The sequence below is a fragment of the Halyomorpha halys genome, unplaced genomic scaffold, assembly GCF_000696795.3.
Source record: "Halyomorpha halys isolate HHAL.00 unplaced genomic scaffold, Hhal_1.1 Scaffold87.1, whole genome shotgun sequence".
NCBI classification, from domain to species: Eukaryota; Metazoa; Arthropoda; class Insecta; order Hemiptera; family Pentatomidae; genus Halyomorpha; species Halyomorpha halys.
This window is the reverse complement of record NW_027115705.1, coordinates 199,749-222,831: the sequence shown is the minus strand read 5'-3', so window position 1 is coordinate 222,831 and position 23,083 is coordinate 199,749. Positions and strand designations below refer to the sequence as shown.

At 29.2% G+C, this 23,083-nt stretch overlaps 1 long non-coding RNA gene across 1 annotated transcript in view; it reads left to right on the top strand.

The window, feature by feature from the left end:
• Window positions 1-21,029, top strand: part of LOC106677087 (uncharacterized) — a 163,301-nt gene extending 142,272 nt beyond the window's left edge. Inside the window, exon 2 of the long non-coding RNA XR_001342543.1 lies at window positions 20,946-21,029. This is a non-coding gene — a long non-coding RNA (uncharacterized lncRNA). The remainder of the gene's footprint in view (window positions 1-20,945) is intronic.
• Window positions 21,030-23,083: the final 2,054 nt, after the last annotated feature.

Here is a 23,083-nt window from a genome sequence, read left to right as displayed (position 1 = left end):
ATGTTATTGTGATGGAGAGAAGCTTTTTTACTGTTGTTTAAACTATTCTCCATATTTGATAAACAAAAATATTCAACTTAAAGTTCTCGCTTAAATGCATTTTAATAATAGTTATAATAAATGCGAATGTAATCCTAGATTACAGCGTTTCAGATAAAAGTTATATTACATTTTTTGGCCAAAAACCTGTAATATACGTAGTACGTTATCATTCTCTAGTATAAGTGTTCCTTTATATATATTTTTATTCAGATATCTTATACAACTTATTATATACGTTGTAAATACATAGATCTTTTATCGAATATTAAACCTGTCGAATAAGCTATCCTTTCGTCATAGCTTAGCTTATGTTATTCAAAAACTTATTGTTACGAATTTTTATGACCATTAGCACATTTATATCTTAGGTAACAATCTTGAAGTTTTTTTTCTCTTTTTATTTTGTTATTAGAGTGAAGTTGCCTTGCTATTCCTGTGTATGATATCGAGTTTCCCTTTCATATGAATATTATTTATTACTCGTTGTTAAAAATAAAGTGATAAATTTATTACTAAAGTGTTTTTTAGACCCATTTTTGAAAAAAAATTCACAATTATATAATACAGTAGGAATTATCTTAAATTAACAATTTAAATAATAAAATATTTCTTAATATGGGTTAATAAGAGTCCTTTTGTGTATCATATAATTTGTTTTTATAAAATACTCAATGAAAATTCCTTAAAATTTTACATATGACTGATTTCCATATTTTTGAACGCTTTCATTTGTTTTCACTGCTTTTAATCGAATATTCTAACCGATTTTAACATATTTCCGATTATCCGGTGAAATTAAAATTGGTACATAAATACGTGCTAACCTGATGCCAATGCAATATTGCAATGATACTGAGATGGACAATCTGATAATTGATCAAATCATAACAACAGCGATCGGCAAAGATATCTTAAGTTGACTAAAATTTACAAAACCGTGTCTTAGAAACCTGCAAAAGAAGTTAGGGTTATCAGCTGTTTAGAATGGTGTGGCTAATCAGAAGAAAATTTGCAAATAGTGTTATTACAAATCTGCTAACGGTCTCTTAGAGTTCACTATGTTAACCTTCCTTGAATATTGGAGTTCTGTAAAACTATTGTAAAAAATAATAATAATAATAATAATAATAATTTTCTTTATTTATTCTGGGATTGATCCCTTTAGAATTATATGCAGGCGTCAGAATTATACAAAATAAGAATGAAATTATGAAACGTCATAAAATATAATAAAATAATGAATTTGAAAAGATTAAAATGAACAACAATAATTAACAGAATATATAAAATAAGAATAGAACAAATAAATTAAAACCATAGGCCATATCATAAAACATAAGATGACAAACACTTCTGAAAATAAATAATAGAAAACCAAAATGATAAAAATTAAATATAATTAAACTAAAAATAATAATGGAAAGGTACAATTTCTGCTAATATGCATATTTATAAGAATAAACCAAAATCTGAAACATTGAGTACAAAAAATATATAAACTGTAATGAAAATAACATACTAACAAATCAGTTATCAGATACAATATCAATATTAACATAAAATAATTAACAAAGATATAATATTGTTTCCATTGTTTTTTTTTTATTATAACAAAACATTTTTTTTTTTAATACATTACGTTATACATATTTTTTTTGTCCCTTTGTATATTTTTTCATTTTCTTCTTATATGTATCTTTATTATAAACATTATTCCATTCTAATTTACCTTTTATTTCTCTATTTTATTAATCCATTATAAATGCTCAATCTAATACACTAGTTTTATCTAAATTTATTGTCTAATTAGAACTTGCAGTAAGCACAAATAAATCATAAGAAAACGAAGCTATGAATAAATGAAGAGTAGAAATAATTAAAATAAAATGGTAATATTAGTGATATAGGTAAAATCGAATAAAACGTTTAAAAAAATAAATAAGTTCAAAATGGATAAAAAAGTTAAAAATAAATATTGGCTGGTAGTTATCAGCTCTATTCAGTGATATTTTGATAAAAGCTTTTAAAGTATGGAAAAAGACTGTTCTTTTTAAAGGTGAAAGATAAAGTCACTTTTTTTTAAAAACTTTTAATTAATCTAAAAGCAAAATAGTTTGTTTTTAAAGGTAAAAGATAAAGTCACTTTTTTTTTTTAACTTTTAATTAATCTAAAAGCAAAATAGTTTGTTTTTAAAGGTGAAAGATAAAGTCACATTTTTTTTTTTTAACTTTTAATTAATCTAAAACCACAATATTTTGTTTATTGATTTTTATATATTTTATTGCTTATTAGATATGCAGAATTTACTTAGTTACTTTATATTTAAAAAAAATAATTAAATCAGAAAAAATAAAAACATGATCCAAATTCAGGAATCATTGCTGATAACTGGGTACCGGATTTTTGTACAGTAAAAAATCCAAAATGTACAAAATTGTGCAGTAAGAACCAAAACTGTATATAAACCACTCTAATCCTGCAATAATCAAGTTTATGAATAAATTAATAATATTATTGCAAACATAGGCATACCCAACGGTGGGCAGGATGGGGCAGCTCCTCCCTTCCCCAGGAAGTGATAAAATTATTATTTTAAATAATAATATTTTTTCAAGTAAATACTAATTATAATAACTAACAAATCACTGCGACAATTATATATAATGTTTTTAAAATTTTGGTTTCATTCACCTTTTCCGTTCTGAAATGTCACAACCAAATTGACTGACTATTGCTATCCGATTAAAAACCAAACATTTGACTATTGGAAGCGAATTGTATTACAGGGTAAATGTAGAAAAACTTTTAAAGTTTATAGGTATATTGATTAGTAATATACAAATGCAATACAATATAATAATATAAAAAAATTACATATTCACTTGTCACAACTTAATAAAGAGCTCACGGAAGAATAAAGAGCTAAAGGCCAATTGGCTAAATCCAAGCTAGAAACAATAACACAGAGTTTTCTAAAAAAGCTTATTCTAGACTTTGTCATAGTTATCTGAAATACTGGTTGATACTATTCCAAAAACATTCTTCACCTGAATTTCCCTTTTTTTTTTTAGGTTTAATTCGACTCTCATATGTTAATGCATTAGTTTCCCTCGAATTCGTCAATTTTAAAGTATAAATCAATGAAAGAGAAAAATTAAGTAAATAACAGTATACATACATCTATATGTATATAATATTCTAAATTTAGAAAAAACTTTATATTTTATGCAGCAATACTCCAAATTTAGCTCAAAATTAAAAAACAAAAAAAGGGCAAAAATGGTAAAACAAAAACCAACACGGGCCCTTTTGTTCAATACAAAATTAGTGCTCTTTGAATGATTCGAATTAATGTCCTGGTTTGGAGAAATTCGAAGCTAAGGAACAAAAGATACAATTGCACCAAAATCCTGTCTCTATTGATAACTCATACAACCCCTTCCGACACAACAGCCCTTCTGGATTCTAGCTACAGTTTAATCCTCAATGTTCAACCTAACACAATCCCATGTATGGTATAGTCCACCTCTTTGACCATTGTCCGTCGTATTATCGTTGATTATCCTTTTCATGTGTGATTAGTTTATTTTACAGCATGACAAAACCTTACGCTTCACATATCCCATTAACGGCAAGTTCCATAGTTGTATTAACTAGGCACAGCTCACAGGATTCAGCGTTATGTTGCCAAGTCCGATTGTTTCTCTGCTCTATATAAACGAAACATCTTATTTTATAAAAAGCTTCAGGCGTTATTTTCCCCCTTAATGTAACCAATCAAGTTTCGATTATTCGATCTAAGTTTTATGAACATAAATTTTATCATCAGATGTCATCTTAGTATTTAATAACGAATCCCATGGTTCAGGCACTGGTTTCAATTTTTTTGTTTTGTTTTTTTATGTTTAAACAGAACTAAGAGATTAAATTCGCCACCCTCTTATCCACTTCTAAGATCAAGAGAAAATCTAATGTGCCAACTAAGATGGATCTCAGTATAACATCTAACTTAAATTTTCATGTTTTTATTTGTATTATTCATCCACTTTATTTTATATTATTGTTATAAAAACAATTTTTTTACAAGTACCTATTTCTTATAAATTAATGAATCACTCATTAATTTATAAGTAAGTAAAGATTATGTAAGGGATAATTTGACCGGATTTTGGCTCAACTTTCAGGTTTTCTCCCTAACTCACCGAAGAATAAAGTACCCACTTTGAAGAGCCTATATAAGGTATAACCTGAAAGGATTTCCAGGCGATCCACTGATGATTCTAGAAATAGCCAAACCCGAACTTCAAATTTAAGGCTTCAAATTACCTCATTCCCTTTAATTTAAATATAAATATTATTAAAAATAATTACACGTATTTGCAGTTTATTCGCCAAATGTAAAGATAATTTTTCCTGGTTTAAAACGTAAATGTTGCAATAGACAATATGCTTTTTTTCCCTAAAAATATAAATATAATTAAATTAAATATTTAATCAGTAAAAGATATTGAGGAGATAAAAATTATATCCAAGCGAAAAAGGTTGCGTTAAACATTAGCTTGACTGTTAGTTCACAGCTCTTTTCTCATAACAATTATAAATATTAGTTGCTGTTAATTTATTAGTCAGTATACTTCATTTTACGGGTGTGCCAATTACAATTTTTAGGGAAAAGAAACGACTCCTAATAATAAAATATGATCATTCTGATCGTTAAAAGTGTAATTTTAAGGTTATATCAGAAAATAATTTTTTACGTAGACATAAAATATGTTGATATATATAAATCAAAGTACTTAAAATAAAAACTCAAATACGTATAAGTTGTCTCAGAAATGATGAGTTATTTAAATAAATCAACTGCTTTCTGTATTATATTATTGTTATATAAATCTAATTTAAGTAAGGAGTCAAAATGCTTGAAACAACTATGTCAAAACTATGAAAAAATGTTGAAACAAGAACGTTGTTATCTTTAATTAAAAATGATGGATTTCTGAGGAGCAATGTGGTAAGAAATTTGTTATCTTTAATTATCTATATAATTGTGGGGAAATTAGATTTCTCAGGAAAATAGGAGGGAAAGTAGAAGATATCATATCCGTTGCAAAGTTCTTCGTTCAAACAACTAGTTAATTAGAAAATGTTATATAATTTTTAAAGGTCACCTAATAAGAAAAAAGAATGTCTTTATATGAAGAAGTGCTAAAATATAGTTATAAACAAGACGACGGAAACTTTTTTTTTGTCCCCCGGGCGTCATCTTCTTCACTCCCGACACTTTATAATTCCATTTATTTAAAAATATTTTTGGTTAGGTCCTTATTTGAGCTATGTTTGAGAAATGAAATTTCTCAAATGAGCTGCATTCGGTTCGAATGATCAAGAGTGCAACTTATCATTCTCTTGGTGAAAAATATTCATTCCCGCTCAAAATAAGGAGAAATTATAACTGCACATACTGATATATATAAACATGATGTTTATATACATATATATTTATTTTTTTATCATCCCCTTCCTGGTTCTTTCTGATAAAGAGGGGAGGAGTCGTCTACGGTTGTCCAGTCTATTCTAACCATATTGGGGGGTCAAATATTTCATTTTGTGGGACCGCCACTTAATTAAAAAAATCCCCAGGCCGGATTCGAACCGGTGCTTGACTCACATCTCAGATTGGTAAGACCTGCGCCTTAACACCTGAGCTGCGTACGGCCTCATGATGTTTATCATTCAGGTAATTCCTGAATTTGAATTATTTATTCATATTTTAGAGACTCGAGGGTTTTCAAACAATTTTTATATGATCCAATAATAGCATTGTCTATTTTTTTTATCTTTTACCGATTTATATATATGTTTGGTATCGAGGTACTAGCAATTATAAATGTTATTATAGGGGTCTTTGTCATATGTCTTGTCATACCTCTGCCGGTTATATGATTGTCAACAAAGGGCACTTCGTAAGTGGTTAATGGACTAATCCATTAAAAGCAGATTGCCTGCTGACTTTGTCGATGGGCAGGTCAATTATAAACAAAACTTGCACCAAACACTTTTTTAAATGTACCACCCCCCTGTAACGTATTTTTCATGGGTGTGGCTGATGGTAGCCAATGAGGAAATGAGATTCCTAAAAGGCGATGCCTCTTTTTGAAACAAGTGGGGGCAGAAGTAAAGAGAAGAGATTGAAGACAGAAGCAGGGGAAGCATCAGAAGGAAGAACGCCGAAGAAAGGGCAAGATGCACTTCGACGAGACGAAGTCCAAAGCAAATCAACAATAATAAGGTCTATGAGACCAACAAACAATAATAAGGAATAATAAAAATAAAACAATAGTAAGGTCTATGAGACCTAGACGCCCATCCCTTATGAACAAGACGACACGTACAGAACTACATCTCACGGCATGAATAATTCAAATCAGCAGCTATAAGTATATATTAAGCAATAAGTAATAATGTAATAATCATACTTTATGGCAACCATTTATCTGAATCATTTCAATCATATTATAATTTCCTATAATCATATCAATGCAATAAACACTTTGTTCTTTGATATAGTTTATTATATATATTATATTACCCAATACCACCCCTTATTATATTATTATTAATGGTAACAACATTTTATAAATATAAAGGTATCTAATTGGTAAACAAGTAAACACACAAAAAGCCTTTGGAATAGAATCCAATTATAATAATAATTTTCCAGGACTCAATATAAATTAATTAATTATTACAATTAATATCAAATTAATCAATTAAATTATATATCAATTATCGCTGGGAAAATTTTATAAGCGTTTTAAGATACAGAAAATTAGAACCGTATGTATGAACATCCTAAAGAACGGCTTAATTAAGGTTCTCTTTAAATGCATTATACCTCTTCTGAGTAAAATATTCGTTTTATAAAAGCTCTTTAATTTATAAGATCTATTTCTTCCTTACCAAGTAACTACCAGTACTTAAAGTAAACCTTTATTAAGGTCTTCCTTAGGAGCACACATAAATAAGATCTTTAAACTGAAGAAAGTCTGAAATCCGTAAATCAATACCCTCATCAATTAGAGTAACTCTATAATGTTACTCTATTTGATCAAAAAATTGAATTGATACATTAATTTTAGTATTAGGTGTGAAGAGAAAGCAATATTGTTCATGATACCGTGGTTAATGGTTAACTATATGTTTGTAAATGTTTGGATTGTAAGAGCTATATTGGAAAATAAGAAGAAGATGATATTGGAAGAAAACTTAGTAGGGCTGCTAAAACCATTTTAAATATTTAACAATAAAAGCATAATTAAATCTTCATAATGAACTGTTTTCATTAAATAACTCGTTTTGGGCAAACACTTTATTTCGGAAGGTCTTTCGTAATTCATTCTTCCTGGGCTTGAAGGGAGCTCCTTGGTAAAACAGAGCTCCTTACCATTATTATATAACACTAATTAATTGATATTAACAACTGAGCCACTTTTTTCTAATTACTTATTACAAGAGAAATTTAATTATTGGCTGTTTGATAAAGTCAGTGACATTCTCAACGACAATCAAAGAGGCGTTTTCATAACAAGAAATGAATGTTATTATCATAAAATTTCGATTTGTGTTGGAAAAGTATGAAATTAAAACACAGAAATAGAAAAATTAAATTTTGTGTACTAAAGTTAATATTTATCCACAAAATCTTTTTTAGCTATTGTCGGATTTGTTTTAGAATTTCCAGACGTCATTTAGATTCATAGAATTTTATAGTAGCATAAGGTTTAGATTAAAAAAATAAAATAAGCTTTTATTACCTTTTTTTCAAATATTGTATCTTGAAATATATTTAAAGATAAAACTAAACTTAGTGCATTAATGGCATCTTATATAAAATAGTTTTCGTTCTTCCATTGTTTTTTTATATTAATAAATGTCTGTTTGTTCATATGGTAGCAACCAGACAATGTGTAAAAACGGGCGTTCATAACCACTTGTAAGATTGAATAAATAATTTTGAGTTCTATCCTGTTGTGAAATGTTATTTTTTGAATTAACAAAAAAACATTAATGAAAGAGTAATTAAGGACTTCGCCTCATATACGTAAATCAAATCCTGCCATATCATACCCTCCAGAGTTTCGGTACAGAGCAGAAATCTGCTTCTGCATTTTTGACATAACAGGATCATATATCAAACTTATTATTTCGATCACGAAGGGTGCAAAACGCACGGCAAAAGGTTCTAGAATGCTTGCAATGTAGCGTTATGAATTTATTGAGTCATAATTCAACACTGTCTCTATTGCATAAAAACATTCATGGGAATTTCTTCCTAAATCATTAGTAAACAACCAACAATGCTGTTTATAATCCAAAATTCTTTTTATAATTATTTTTTAATCCAAGAAGTATCCCTTAACTAAGCCAAGCTGAAGTTTTCAGTACAGTTTTGGATGTTGATCTCAGGGGAAGATGAGAGATTTGTAACTTTTAGCTAATCTTAGGTTCCGATTATTTTTAGATTTGATACCTGTCCTAAAATATTTCCTAGCTGATATAGTGGTAGTTTGTTCCCCTATCAGGCACGGAAGGTGGAAACATTTATCATGATTCGACTACTCCATGAAATTAGCGCCTGTGTCTCTCCGCACACAGAGTACTTACATTAATACACCTTAGAATAAATCCGGGTAAGAGAAGAGTTGAGCTCTTTATTGTCAAAATCTCACAAGAGATGATAACACAAAAAGAAAGGCCTTTCCGGCCAGACCCGCCTCACTAAGACCCCTAGGAGCTAAGTCTAATATCACTTTTAAAATATTTGCTATAAACGGTAAGAGAATAATTAACATAGTTTAATAAAGTAATATTTAAAAAGCTCCTGAAATTTGAAAACGGCGTGGAATAATACAGCCTTCAGTAACTGTTATATGACAATGGGAAAATAAAATACTTACTGCTTTTAATATGCTGCAGATTTCCTGATTAAGCCTGCACATCTTTATTCGAGGTATCTTTAAAGTACGTTTTTTTACACTGCAAAAGTAAGAACAATAGCTTATAAAATATGTGTAAAAAAAAAACTTAATGAAAAAACAGCATATTTTGGGAGGATTAAAACATTGAATATTTATGAAATCATTGACGTGCTATTAATAATGGCTGGGTGAACCCGACGGCTTCATGTCGTTACTACCAATCGCTGCCTATCAGTTACTAATTTAAGCCCAAATATACAAGATCAGTCTTAATGTAATCCTCTCACCTACACTTCGGTCTACCTATAGTACGTTTACCCGTTTAATCAATGTTTATGAACATGTTAGAGATCTATTTGTTACTTGGCCCTACAACCTTACGCGCGCATCTTATTCACCGTAGAGCTAAGACCTCAAGTATATTTACCAGATGCTGTTTATGCAATTTGGTGTTGTGAGGACTTTCAAATTCTTCAGCGTTTTTCCTCTCTTAGTGTAAGCTGCCATTATTTTCTTCTTCTTTTTTTATACACATATTTTAGCTCACCAAGTACTACATTTAGACATGGATTTTGACGTGACATTACCCAATATTCAGAATAAACCGTATCCAATAAAATCATAAGATCAATAACTTGTTTATTGCCGGAAAATAATCCGGGTAGCGGTCAATAAAGGTATCAAAATAGTAAAAGAAAACTTAATTATGAGAGATAGTTGACCGTGGATGACTTATATGAGGAGAAGATGATTGGGGGGGGGGGTGCGGTCAAAATAAATAGATGTAACTTATTTTATCGTGCCAACGTTTCGACTAGAGTTACTAGCCTTCATCAGGGCTAAAAACAGAACAAGATGAATATATAAAATATAAACCAATGAATATATAAAATATATACAGAATGACATAAAGAAAATAATTTTACAGAGTCGAATTAAATAAAATAAAGTGAGAATTGGAAAATAAAATGTATAAATAGGTAATTGAATAAGTAGGTAAAATAACATAATTAAGGAACTAAAATGAAGGTTAGAAACTCTAGCCGAAACGTTAGCACGATAAAATAAGTTACATCAACTTATTTGTTTTATTTTAAGCGCACCGCCAACCATCTTATCCTCGTAAAATAAAACTATTTATTGGTAAACAACGCCCTGGCGTCAGATTTCGGTGCTGTCGAACAAAGATTGAAACAAAGATGACAATTATAGTAGCTTGTAAAGTTTTTTAGTGTTCATTATTGACATTATCTTAACATATTAAATATTAAAGAAACACAAACAGCGAGAGAAAACTTAATTAATACAAAATCAAATAATTTAATTAACTATTCATGTTTGGAATTTTCAACCAACTTACTATATTTCTGATAAACTGGCTATAAATTGTTCTCATTCATCCTAACTCAATGCGATCATTTTTATGTGCTTTTCATAATTGTGATATTGAGAAAACGAACCATTTTTTTATTTTTATAACTCAGATCATTTCAATGTCATAATTATAAAAATATTATAGATAAGGGCACGCCGAAAATACTAATACTAATAATGATGTAGTATAATTTGAAATTGTTCCTAACTAGCACCATGAAAAGGAATGAACAAATTCTACTTTATACATTGCCGTAGGCAGGCCACAAACTCTTACTTTATCCCTTCTCGGGAACTCAATCTCATTTACCAGGAAGCTATTTTGGGTTGGTGTCGGATATTAAATTTTAAAGTCGCGGTTAATCCTGGACGGGATGTTTCCAAATCTCTAGAAGTTTTAAAAAGATTCAAATCGTGCTTCAACTTACAACGAAGGAGAAGGAAGGTGGAAAGAGGTTTTAAATAACTGCTATTTAACAACGAGAAACTCATGTAAAACTATAAAAAAGTTTTTAAGGAATATTGTCTGTAATAAATGATTTTGATTTTGTTATAAGTGAATATTGACTAATTAGGTAATTAAACATAAGTGGGATATACTTATTAACAAAAAAATATTTTTTACCTAATGTTTTTAATGTTTCATAGAAATTGATGTTTTGACCTGGGCAGAATAGCCTGCATGAAGTTAGAGTTTTTAAATTATATAATTTCAAAATTGTATTAAGGTAAGATAAATTATAAATAATAATGTTAAGTATTTTGAAATGTTTCTAGGATCATACATGTAATAAAAGCTGTTTTGTAGTAGATTGTCCTTGAAGATGGCCGGATTGGCGGAAACGTCGGACGTATAAGAAAAATAAAAGGTTTTGAGACTAAAATGGATAAAAATTAAATTATTTATTTTATAAAAAAGAATTAATTTGACTGACAAAAATTATACATACAATGAAGACTGTAAGTTAAATCAGTCTTAAAATGTAAATTAAGTTGTAAATAAATAATTTTAATTTTTACAGTCACCCCTCTTCTAATTTGTTTATACGTGAGCCTGACTTAATTATCATTTATCTCAAATCATTTTTTTTAAATTTTATTAATTTAAAAAATTACATCTAATATGGTTCGACCAGATGACATCGGTCGGTGCCATAATAACACATAAAAATCATAGACATAAGAAAAATGTAATTATTACAATTTTGACTATTAGGGTGTTTCGGAAAATATACAATTGTTAAGCCATAAAAGTAGTATTAGTATAAGTACAATATGAATTGATCTCAAGTGATACAACTAATAATTTAATTAACAACTACTAAAATGAAAATAAAGTATGGAATAATAATTAAATTTAATTTAATAAAAAATAATAATAAAAATAACTGATAGGATTTTTAAGTGAATAATAGAGCTGAAAATTTACAATTAGTGAATAAGGATATATAAAAATAAGGATCCAACGATATCTTTTACTAACCACACACACATTGCTAATTCTAATTGTAATATAATAAATAAATTATGTGGAGTTAAGAAAAAATAGTGGCAGGTATGGTCATTTGGTGAAGCACAATCAATTAATTTTATTGCATACTTCTTAAAAGTTTTAGAGGTTGAATTCTTGATACTAATTCAATATCCTAGCGTTTTCCAACTTTTTCTAACCAAAATAGAAAAGTTTATTTTTTTATTATGACCATCTTCCTAGACATTTCTGCCATTCCGAGGGGGAAGAGGGGTTATCTACCAGTAACCTTATTCTATGTGGTGGTCAAGTTTTCATTTCGTGGGATCGCCACAGAAATAAAAGTCGACCCCCAGGACGGATTCGAACCGGCGCCGCTGCAGTAGGAAACTAAAAATTTATTCTGCTAATCTGCCACGTAAGAATTACGAAAAGTAGGTTTTTAACTGACATTTCATGAAATTTTTTTGAAAATAAGAAAAAGGGAGGGTGAGAAAAAACATCACATCTTTGATGATGTCGATATATGTTCAGTTTTGTGTACATAAGAGCTTTTATTAAGGATAAAGGTTTGATTTATTGACATTTCCATCGCTAGCATCTTTCAGACTAGTTGAGAAAAACGTTTTTTAGGATGAAAAATTGTGTAAAATTATTTCGTCGCAGTGTTTGGAAGAGTCCTTTGCTTAGAGTGAAACTACGAAGTTACTATATAATTGTTTATTTTTATTATACTATTCATATTTATTTTCACATTTTTTACTATAGAAATAACGGTAATTTGAAAAATAGAAAACTACATTAATGAAATCTTCGAGAAAATTGTTACGATTCAAGCTGACAACTACATACGATTACTGTTTAATGAGATTCTGGTGAGCAATCCAGCTTTACTACTCAACGCCCGTAATCAGTGAGCTAAGCGATGGGAAACAGCCCACAACCGCATTGGCCACTATGCTTATAAGCGGTGGTACCCAGAACATCTGCAGCTATGGAAAGCAATTGATGAAATCGCCAGTCTTGGGTAACGACGGTTTAATCATTGGATTTAGATCTATTTTATAATATACTCACATATAATAACAATCCTATGTTATAACTTTCATTAAATATTGATAAATATTTAATATGATGTTAAATAATCATCCGAATATATCATGGAAAACCGCATTGTTCCTATATTACTTAAAATAAAGTTCTCTTCTTTTTTAACGTCCGTTTTGCTTCCCATATAAGTTTAGGGATTTTTTTATGTATATTTTATTATTGATTTTTTTAGATATATTTTCTACTTACGGTTCCTTTCCTGTTTCTTCTGTTATTCTTCTATTTCTCAATCAGCTGAACCTAATTTTACCGAGAGCTGTCCTCAGGTTCTTCATTTCTGTTGCTAGTATTCGGCTTTCGAATTTTTTTTAATACTCGGCCAACTTTCAGCTGCATAGGTCAGCGTAAATATAGACTTGTTTCTACATCTTTGTTTTTAACTCCAATCTCTTTTTGCCATATTAAATGAAATCTTCTATTCTTAAATTACTCATATTCCGGTCTCCTACCCCATTTATGAGTTGATCCTGTCTAAAAATGTTGCATATTTTCTTCCACAGAAATTATTCATTTAAATAGTCATTCGTTATTTTGGCCACATTCGGTGGACAGAAGGAAGGAAGAAATCCTTTGTAAAGTATTAATTAATGCTCAATTATAATTTCTAAAGTATCCGTGTCCTGGAGCAACTGAACTGCTACAACACAGCTTTGAAAACTTATAATATCTCAGTTTTAGAAAATGTAGCTGTCAGCTGAATTATCAATAGGTGTTTTTTATTAAACTGTAAATAATATTGCATTTAACTTGTTTAATAAATAAATTTTGTCCCATTTAAGTCTCAAAACAATACCAAGTCATCAGTCATCCTCAAGAACAATCTTAATATTCAATAATTTTAGTCCAAAATTATCCTATTTTGTCTATTTTTCACTTTAAATTAAAACAATTTACACGATTATACTTTAAAACTTCAATATTTAACCATAAGTATTTATCATTTAACTTTAAATATTTATTTACCAGTTCATTTCCTACGTAGTTTAGTGTCTTTATACACAATGATCCATCCATGCTATCTATTTCTGAATTTTCTTAAATATTTCAATTTTTTATTTCTCATCTATAATGGCCTTTAAATATCGCATATTTGTTTATTTAATTATTAATCTACCGCGTTTAAAAAAATGTATGCTTAAAAAATATGTATCAATTATCTTTGTAAGAATGCTTCATAACGAAATATGGTCAATGGACGAAAACGCTTATAGAAGAATAGGAAAAGTTTTTCTGAAAAAACATTTTCCTAGAAATCCTTTTACAAACTAAACGGATAGGATGATCTTCTTCAGCGGAATAGAAGAAGTAGAATGGTCTATAAGATCTGTTAAGGCTATTACCCACAAAGCTATTGTGGTCTTTTATAGCCACTAACACGCACCTGTGGGCCTAATATCTTCTAATGTTAACATCTTATCTTCTGTTTTGTATTGTCCGCAAAACCTGCGCCGTAGTTTTTTAGTTTAATCAGCAACAGAAAGTAGATTAACCTTAGAATTGGAATAAATAAAAAAATAAGTTATTCTAGAACCTTTAGTACTGTTTTGTTGACCACTAATGTCCCATATCCCATTAAAGGATCAGGTACTTCCTTTAGGTTACACTCTTCACCGGATCAATTCAGGTTATAAGGTTAACTATAAAAATAAGATCATACTATTTCCAGGTCAATCTGAATCAGCATAATACTCTTATAATAATGTAACGACCACGGATATAACGCTGTATCGTTTTTTTTTTATTAATATGATATTTATTAAAGAAAATGAATACAATCTACCACAAATTAAAGGCATTAGGGATCAGTGTTCAAATATTCATTCATATAATATATACAGAAATTAAAGAACAAAAAAATAAAATAAATGGTGCACACTGAATTAAAAGAAAAAAAATGTAATAATCAAATATGTAAATAAAATAAAATACTATCATGATTGGTATAAATAAAATTATAACTTTATATCAAAAATATAATAAAATAAAAATTATCAAATAATAATCACCAAAAAAATTATGCTCAAGGCAACGAATTTAATGAAGCACTAATATTCCTCTCTCTATCATCTCATCCGGCTCACTAAGAGAACGATTTCTTTGAACTTATTTCTTATGGCATTAAGCAATCTTCAGAAGATGATATATCTAGAAGTTTTAAATAGTTTTGTTTATTAGATATCTACAGGTTTTAAGAGCGGTGAAGTTACAAAAAGCATCTTTAGCAAAATGTGATGACGGCTTATGATTCGAGACTGCTAAAGTAACAACGAAATCTTCAATGCTAATGAGACTGATTTAATTAATATATTTATGCCTGATCGCTACTCAATAATCGATAATTGCTCGTTTTATAAATTTGAAAGATTATAAAATCTTAAAGATCGGATTTTAACCTCTAAATAATCGTTCTGTATTTCGCTGATGAAATAAGGAAAAGCAATTTTCTTCAAGAAGTGGAGTGTATATGGAATCGGGAAATTCTTTGATGTTATTACAATACTTCAGCTGGCTTATATCAATCAAAAATTGTTTTGAAATTTAAAGTGATGAGAAATCAATCAATTAAAAACAATTGATTAGAACCTTATTAATTTTGTTGATCTTTATAATTCCCACATTTTTTTCTTTTACAAAAAATAAAGTTATACATCATAATCCACATAAAACAATTTATTAGTGTTTAGTAGAAATGATAAATTAAAAAAAAATCTATTTCACGTGTTGATGACGACATAACATCGTTGCATAACGAAGATCGGCAATAATAACCAAATATGCCTGGTCTGTTGGTTATAATTGATGTCCTATGTATATTGTGAAATTTTTTTATTAATATATTTATTGTTTTTTACAACTGTATAAAACTATATGCAACAAGGAAATTTGCTGTTAGTATATTTGGTAGCAATGATAATTAAAAAAAAATCTATTTCACGTGTTCATGACGACATAACATCGTTGCATAACGAAGATCGGCAATAATAACCGAATATACCTGTTCTCTTGGTTATAATTGATGTCCTATGTATATTGTGAAATTTTTTTTATAATATATTTATTGTATTTTACAACTGTATAAAAATATATGCAACAAGTAATTTGCTATTAGTGATAAAGTGACATGATACAAATATGTGGAGAATCTACCCATTAATAGAACTCCAATAACATTTATAGAGGAGAAGATCTCGAAACTATCTTCTTTTCAGACGTCATGGGAGATTATTAGGTAATGGTGGGGAAGCCATGTTACAAGTGGGTTTGAGTGGTTGGAAAGTTTATCATGGAAGGATTGGTATCTAGTTCTGGCCAAATCAGCAACATATGAAACATTGAGGCCTGATGGATGACTTGATTTGTGACAAAGTAAGGAGCATTAGGGACTTTAGATTGTAGGGATTGGATTCGGGAGGAATCCGATGGTTTTGTAGAGCCCTATTGTGAATTATATATTCAATTAAGTTTGTTTAATATACATGTTTTAAAAACTTTTCCAAACGTGCTGGATCCTATCTAATCCCTTCCACAAAAAATACCCAGCAGCCATTTTCTAGAACAATAATCCTCGCACACGTATCATGTCCCGATGTAAAAACTAGTAGGGTATAAAATGGGGAGTTCTTCATCTACCGTGCACCTGCTTCATTACCAGTCCAAAAATAATCTATTTTTTTTTCCTATTTTTTATTTGTTCTTGTTTTCATCAGAGAATTTTTAATTTAAACCAGTTCTACTCTCCTAATACAGAAACCACGGAATATTAAATATCTTCAAGGATATATTTATCAACAAAATTTCAGAAAGAGAAAAAAATTAAAAATTTGAGAAATATCTTTTTGGATTCAATGATGTAAGATACTGATTTTCACTACATCTTTAATCATATCGAATTTGGTGTTTAATATTATAAAAACAATGAAAAGTGTCAATGTATGAAAACAATTTTTTTTTTAGTTTAGTAAAATAATAATGAAATAAAAAATAACCTAAAAAACTAAGCAAGTGCCAACTATAAATATGCCATTTCCTTAAAAAATAAACATTTGTTGTTATCATTGTGAACTCTTCTAAACAATAATTTTATTCAAATGAAAAAAAAAGACATTAAAATGAAAAGCCCGTAATGATGCCCAATGTTAATCCCTCTTCTTCGGGACACAACTCACGCGATACGTTCATTAGTAAAGCGAATTAACTTATTTAATACACAAACCTTCTAGGCTAAATAATATTTGTTTATACCTCGAAGTCAAGGTAAAACTATATATATTTGTTATTTATCAATGAAACAGAGTTCTAAAAAACGTATTGAATTTGATTGATAATTGATGTAAATTTTTCTTCAGTGAGCTGAGACCGAAAATGACATCCATTTTATTCCATGAAGCACATATGTTTTCGCAAAATCATGTTAGTTAGTAGTCGGTTTTAGGAACAAAAATGAAGAACATTTTTTAATGCACCCAACTTCAACTTGAATGTATCAAAGTGATAATAAAATACAACAATTGTCACTGATTGGACACAACGAAATCAATTTGAATATTTGAGATATAAGACCGATTATTTATAATTGTTTAAATATATTCGAGAGTATTGTTGTCTTCAAATATAGAAAATACAGACTCCATTGTTATTATCAGAATAACAGAAAATTCTTCTTTCTAACGTTACTTAAATATTTGAATTTAGTCTTAGTATCCATGGGTAATTAAGGAGCGAGTAGCTCAACGGAAAGGCACACTGCTACTAACTCCAAGGACTCGAGTTCAAATCTGGCTTTGGTCGATTATTTTCTTATTCACAATAACCGTGATGTCTGGAGACATCAAACCCAACCAAACCTTTACCCTTATTGGGTAAAAATCTGGCAGTCGAGCCTGATTTTGACAAAATTACCTCCTTGCACAACCGTTGGTATAGTAACAATACTTACTTACAAAATGTACTGCACCTCTGCCCCTTTATGGGTTCTAGCGGTACAGACTTAATCTTCCGGCAGGAGAGAAAAATTCAGATTATTTGTTATAGCTAGAGATTTTTATATAAAAATTGCTTGGGGTGCTGAATCCGAATATTAAGTTGAATTTTACTTTAAATGTTTTACTTACTTATTTTATGCCAGTTTTGCTGTTAATTTAATTTCTTGAACATTTTTTTTTAATGCTAAAAAACAACACTAAATATGATTAGATAATTTCTAATGAATCGATCATCATCAATAGGAATTGACATGGTTAAAATAAGAAGCACTTTGATCCAAGTTTAAAATGTAATTGTCATTAATTATTAATATTACGAAATTGATATATAACATGGAACTATTCTAGCATCTATCCTACCGAAGCTAATTAATAGACTAGACGGAAATTAATTAGCAAATCGATGTAGCAGAGCGTGTAGTACTCGTACTAGAGGGAGGTGTACAGTTGAGTGCCTTGTTATGGCCACCATCAAAGTTAGTTACCGATTGTACTCAAAGCTACAAGGCTATATGCTTACTATCTAACTTAAAACTTCACCAATCTAATGTTTAAACCAAGAGTCAAATAATATTATAGGAAGTCGGAGATTAAAAAAAGTGTGATTTGATTTCTTTGTCATTCTAAAATAATATAATCGAATAAACTCTTAAAAAATTCCGATGTTCACATATAAATTTTAGCTTATCTGTAACTTGAAAAGTTAACGGAGAACCATGCGAGCTAAACTTAAGGAGGAGGAGAAATCTTACGCTAAAGGGTAAGGATTAGGCCACGCCCCGTACAGGCAACTTTGCAATTATAGGGATTCAACAATAGGTATTTCGTACATTAAGATAATTATCAGTGAAACCGTTTATTTTATGGCAAATTTGAAAAGAATATAAGTTGTAGTAAACAGTATTTACAATAGTTTGGTATATCTATAATGAAAATCTATTATGCCGTTCTCGAGAAATTCTTGCTTTTTTCTCTGTCCTGTAGAGACTCATTTCAATCTAAATATTGAATATCTGCCATTTCTGGCATACGGGAGCAACTTTCAACTATCAACTCTTATTATGACGTATCGGATGCAACGCCTACGAAAGGAATAGACCCCCCCCCCCTTCTGGCGTCACTCGGCCCCGAAAGCGTACACATTCTTTATACTCCTTCCTCCAACATGGCATAACTAGAAAGATGTCTTGTCAAACAGTCACAATCTTAAATTATTATTTTAATATTTATTTATTTTGTAATTGGATTAGTATTAACGTTTTTTCAGTCGCATGTTCTAATTGATAGGTTAATTGTTATTTAAATCAACTACAAAACATAGCTTCAAAATTATAATTTTGTTTCTATTAATTGGTTGTAATCAAAGTAATATTTATTATTTATATTAAGATGTAGGAAAGGTATAATATTAAAAAGCAATACAGCACAAAACATTAAAATTTTCACTACAAAATGTTTTTTAAAAAATTATGAAATTAAAAAAATCTAATTACAGCGTAATACAAACAATAAACAAATATGTTTTGTTATCACACGACCGAGTTAGAAGACTATATTAAGACTTTAATGACAGTTACTAAAACCGTGGGAATTTGGGAGAGGATCAAACCTTTTCTTCTCAAACTTGCGCATGGGCTCTAAATGATTCTTTCATAACTTCAATCTATACTTATATTCCATATTCAAACTATTGTGTTTAAGTATTCCGAACGACAGAGAAATTATAAAGTTTACACCAAAAAGTTTATCAAATATTCATACTCTAAATGAAAAAGGATTTTTTAATGTACCTAAAGATGAGTTCGTGATCTTTATTCCGCCAGCATTTAGATGATGCTGATTTAAAGAGACTTTAAGAGATATAATACTACAGTGGGAAAGTTAGGAATTTCTTTACATCTGTCAAGCAATAGCAAATTATGTTTCGGGTTTTCATTTTTTCTATTTCAGCAATCTTTTTAGGCTAATTAGGTCTTTTAAATGTGATGGAATAAAACAAAAAAAATTCAATATACATTCAGGAATTTAAAAAGTATATATATTTAAAGCATTGCCGTTAAAATGTAAGTGTAGTCCAGTTATCTTATTATAGTGATTTAGCATTGATTCTCAATCACTTTATGGTTCAAAAAAGATGTTTTCAAGAAAAATCGCAGAAATGTTTTATCAACAGCTCACTATGTTTTTGTGGTGCTGACTGAGTTTCAGGTTTACTGCTTCGCCAGTCACCGGTTTCAACATTTTTGGAAGAATAACATCCTACATTAAATTAAAGGGAATAAAATTGTCTAAGAAATTGCATGTATTATATTTCATTTTTGGACGATCTGAGAAAATTTTCATTCCGGGACGTGACACTTCTTAGGAGTTGTGGGACAATTTAAAAATCTCGTTGTTCACTAAAGTGATTGAGAATCAATGCTAAATCACTCAAAAATATCACCAGAACACCTTATGTATAGTTTCTGGGCAAATTCTCATGGATACCAGTTCATTTTTCCATAAGTTTCTGGGATAACTCTAAACATATTCATATTCTGAAACAGTCTAGATAGTTGAATTGTAAACAAAGTCGTCTTAATTAGACGAAATTGTCAAAGATACAGAATATTTTTTTTTCATTGAGCTATTCAAAATAATTAAGAAAATAAATTTTTAATGAGAGGACACAACACATATTTTAATATTTGTTATTAACTAATATAATAAATTATAACATAATTCAGTATTATCAATTGAAATAATAGATCGTTTTGTAACAACTTGCTGGATTTTTACTTTTAATGTTCTAATTGACTCATTGAACAAAGTTCTTCACTGTCCTGGAACTTATGTTAAGCCAATAGATATAATTTTTTTTTTTTTAAATAACAAACATTTCTTTTACTTATCCTTCTTTTTTATGATAACTCCTATTATGTATAATAAAATTATAATTTGATTTAATTATATGTATATAAACAGCATATGAATTTATAATGTTCCAGAGATCCCTGATGGCAATCCTTCAGTCTTGTTGTTGCTGGCGTTCAGTCAGGAAGGGTAGCTATGCCAGTGCTGCATACACAACGGTAAGTTTAGATTAAATCATCAATTTCTCAGCAATGTAATTTAAATTAAACCTGCTCAATTTTAGATTTAGCACCAGCATTCCTCATTTTGTTTAACATTTTGCCCGAACAGTGGTTTCATACACTCGGTCATTTATAAAGACCAAAGATAAATATAAAGTTTATACTGGAAGATTATTGATTGACCGTGTGTAAAGATGAAAGGAATATGGTCCGGGTGCGGTCAAAAAAGAACAAAAAAATAGTAATGGAAGATTATTGATTGACCGTGTGTAAAGATGAAAGGAATATGGTCCGGGTGCGGTCACAAAAACTCAAATACTAGAAATATATTATTTTTATGAGCCAAAGTAATATATTTCTACTATTTGAGTTTTTGTGACCGCACCCGGACCATATTCCTTTCATAAAGTTTATATTTGCCCTTCGATGATTTCATTTTTCTCATTAAGGAGAGGATTAAATTGGAATGGAGGCAAACGTGGGAAAATGTTTCTGATTACAAATTAAGGGAAATCAGAAGTAACGTCCCCCCAACAAGAAGTATGGGGAGAGAGGGGGTGATTTTGATGGTTATCTTATGGACCACGATTCTCCACCTTTATGCCAAACTTGTGGAAGAGGACATACTGTTAAACACATTTTGACTGAATGCTGAGCATATAACTCTCTCAAATCTTTATATGACATACCAGCGGATCTCCATTCCATCTTGCAGGATAACAAACAAACCGTGGATAAACTTTTTAAGTTTCTCCATCATTCCAAGCTCTACTATAAACTTTTGCCACAGGTTCCCATGTTCCAATAATTGCACTCTTCAATATAATTCAATATATACCCTTGTCCCATTGATTAGAAGTCCTAAATTACAACTTTATCCTTTGCTATTTCGGAAATTAAGACAATGATGAGCCATAAGAGGTTGGTCCCTTAAAATAATTAAAAAAAAAAGTTTTTCTAAATTTATAATAATTCATGGGTATAAACCAAATATTACAAAAAAAATCATACATTTAATCAAAATAAGAACTGTTGCAGACATACATGTAGAATTTCATATTTATTCACTAATAAAAATAAATTAAAATACTAGTGAGTAACTCAAGCATTTAATTTTGGCACTTACAAGATTAACAGTTCCCTAACATTAAAAAAATTGAATGACATTAATCTTTATAAATGAGGATCCATCATGAATGATTCTAAAAAATAAACTGTGAGTCAATTGAATTCGTAATTAATTATATGATATATTCACCAAATTCAAAGCTCTACATTTCTCTTACCTTTTCTATTATGAATTTTGCAATTTTCTGAATCAGGCCGAGCTGAACTAAAGTACACTACATCAATAGAGAGAATATGTTCAAATAAAAACATGGGCATTGTGTCCTCTATACGAGTTTAGAATATAATTTAAAATATCCACTGATTTGTTGATTATTATTGATTGTTGATCATTAGTTTATTTTTCACATATTTACATATTACCATTTATTTTCAAAGACATTAAGCAAACTTAGTTTTTTTTCATATATCATTATTTATCGTAAGTAGAGATTGAATACTATAAAATATTCTATACCATTCATTTTTTAAACAAATAGTTACTGTTTAGGTTGAATACACACTGTTATAAAAAGTGAATTATTATCTTTTCGAGTTCTATTCATAATATCGGATAATGAAAATTTAAAAATCTTGAAATTTTATAAGCTGTCTAAGACAAATCATATTAAAAGATAGGCTAATACTTTATTGTTATTTTTCACCTATTTTCGTTGATAGCTAAGTATATCTAAAGATGACATGACGATTTTATATATATATATATTCCAATGTTTTTATTTCAGTTTAACCTAACGTTTATGTAAAAGAGCATCTCAATATTAATTCTGCAACAAAGTACAAACAAAGTAACAATAATTAAAAATATTAGAACTGTTGATGTTATTTAGTAAATGAAATGTATGATCCTAATACGAAGTTGGTAAAACCGTGGGTCACAAATATTTTAAAAGAAATGAGCTCATCATTAAAGTAAATTAGAA